The sequence below is a fragment of the Chrysochloris asiatica genome, unplaced genomic scaffold (genome assembly GCF_000296735.1).
Source record: "Chrysochloris asiatica unplaced genomic scaffold, ChrAsi1.0 scaffold00302, whole genome shotgun sequence".
Classification (NCBI taxonomy): Eukaryota; Metazoa; Chordata; class Mammalia; order Afrosoricida; family Chrysochloridae; genus Chrysochloris; species Chrysochloris asiatica.
In genome coordinates, this window is record NW_006408820.1 from 1,605,537 (window position 1) to 1,608,133 (window position 2,597).

Sequence of the window (2,597 nt, forward strand, 5' to 3'; positions counted from 1 at the left end):
CAAGTGGCAGCATCTATGTACTCAAGCGTGGCAACAGTAGTGAGGTTGGCCCAGGATCAAGCAGTGTTTCATTCTGCTGTGTATAATGTCGCTATGAGTTGGTACTGACTTGATGACACCTAACAACAACAACATACACCTGGACCTCATTAGATGGACTACACAGTAAACAAATTGACTACATATGTGGGAAGAGACAATAGAGAAGTTCTGTATCGAAAGTTAAAACAAGGCCAGGGGCAGACTGTGGAATAGACCATCAATTGCTCATATGCAAGTTTAGGCTGAAGCTAAAGAAAATTAAAATAAGTCCAAGAGAGTCAAAGTATGACCATGAACTTATCCCACCTGAATTTACAGGCCATCTAAAAAACTAATTTTATGCATTAGACACTAATTACCAAAGACCAGAAGAGTTGTAGGATGACATCAAGAACATCATCCAGGAAGAAAGCAAACAGCCCTTAAAAAGACAGGAAAAAAAGAAAATACCAAAGTGGATGTCAGAAGAGATTCTGAGACTTGCTCTTGAGCATAGTGAAGCTAAAGGGACTTGAAGAATTCAGTAAATAAAAGAGCTGAACAGAAATTTCAAAGGGCAACCCAAGAAGACAAAATAAAACATTATAATGAAATGTACAAAGATCTACAGTTCAGAAACCAAGAGAGAAGAACCTGCTAAACAATTCTCAAACTGAAAGAAGTAATGAAAAAAATCTCCCCATCACAACATCTTTGACTTAATTTAAGTCAACATATTTGAATTAATCTGCAAAGTCCCTTCTGCCATGTAAGATAACGTATTCACACATTTCAGGGTTAGGGCATGGCTATCTAGGAGGGGATGGGGAGCATTTTTCAATCTACCACACCACTGTAACTTCCTTAGGGTTGTTGTCTGCGTGCTGTAGTATTTGATTCTATTACTGACTTTCAAATATAAACAGTCATAATACTTACTCTTATTCTTCATGTGAGCCATTTCACTATTGTCATGGATTAAATTGTGCCCCGGAAATATGTGTCAACTTGGTTAAGCCATGATTTTCTGGTTTGGCAGTTACACTATGATGTACTGTGGCAGTTATGTAATGATTCCCCATGATGTGACAAGCCAATCAGTTGTAAGAAGACTAAAGGTTGGATGCAAACCCCTTAATCCTGTCACAGTCTTGATCTGATATAAGGGGAATTTCCCTAGGCTGTGAACTGCAATACCCCTTATCTTACAAAAGATAAGAAAACAGAGAAATGAGCAGAGAAAGAGACCTACTGCCACCAAGGAAGAAGAGCAAAGAGCAGAGCACTTCCTTTCGACCCAGGTCCCTGTGCTAGGAACCTTCTAGTCCCAGGGAAAGATGGATATCAAGACACATGGGGATTTCAAAGAAATGCCAAGCCTACAGATGCTGAGCAGAGACAAGGGCCATCCTCCTAAACAGTGAGCCAACAGAGAGAGAAAGTCTTCCCCTGCAGCTTACACCTTGAATTCAGACTTTCCGCCCCTTTAACTGTGAGAGAATACATTTCCATTTGTTAATGCCCTCCCCTGTGGTATTTCTGTTACAGCACCACTAGTTTACAAAGATGCTACCCGTTAATCATTCTTTGAATTATATGGCTTTCAATTCATTAGTCTACTTCTGTATGTACCTAAACCCACTAATCAAAACCCACTGCCATTGAGTCTATTCCAATCATATGGATCCTATGAGACATATTAAAACTGCTCCAAAGGGTTTCTGAGGCTATAAATCTTTATAGAAGAAGATTGCCTCATCTTTCTCCTGCAAAGCAGCTGGTGGGTTTCAACCACTGGCCTTTCAGTTAACAGACCAACGCTTAACCCACTGTGCTATTAGGACTCCTTGTACATACCTAAAGATGTCAGAACAAAAAACATGATAATATCAACCCTGCTAGCATAATGGTTAAGGAGCTCTGGTAGTGTAGTGGTTAAGAATTGGGCTGTGAACTGCAAGGTCAGCAGTTCGAAACTACCAGCTGTTTCGTGGGAGAAAGAAGAGGCGTTCTGCTCCCGTAAAGATTTACAGCCTCGGAAACCCTATACAGGGTCACTATGAGTCGGAACCGACTCCATGGCACACAACAACAAGCATAGTGGTTACACATCGAGCTGCTAATCTCAAGGTCAGCAGTTCAAAATTACCAGCTGCTCCATGGGAGAAAGATGAGGTTTTCTGCTCCTGTAAAGATTTATACCTTCAGGATAGCCTATAAAGGGTTGCTATGTGTTGGACTCAACTCCATGGCACATAATCACCAAAAACAACCCTTAATAAATGCTTGTTCAGTGCCAGGGACAATACTAAAATCTTTATGAGAATTGCTTTTTACAACCAACCTATGAGGTACATGCTATTATTGGTGTTCTCTGAAAATAAGGATATGGAGTCATTGAGAGGTTAGAGATAGTACCAGGTTCCCAATTAACAAGTGAACCAGAAATTAACCTTGAATAGTCTAACTCAGAAGCCTCCTTTCTTAATAATATCTTCAAAATACAAGAACAATTGTATTAAATTCAAGTAATATATGAGTTAATAGTTTAAAAGAAGGGGCAGGGGAATGGAAGA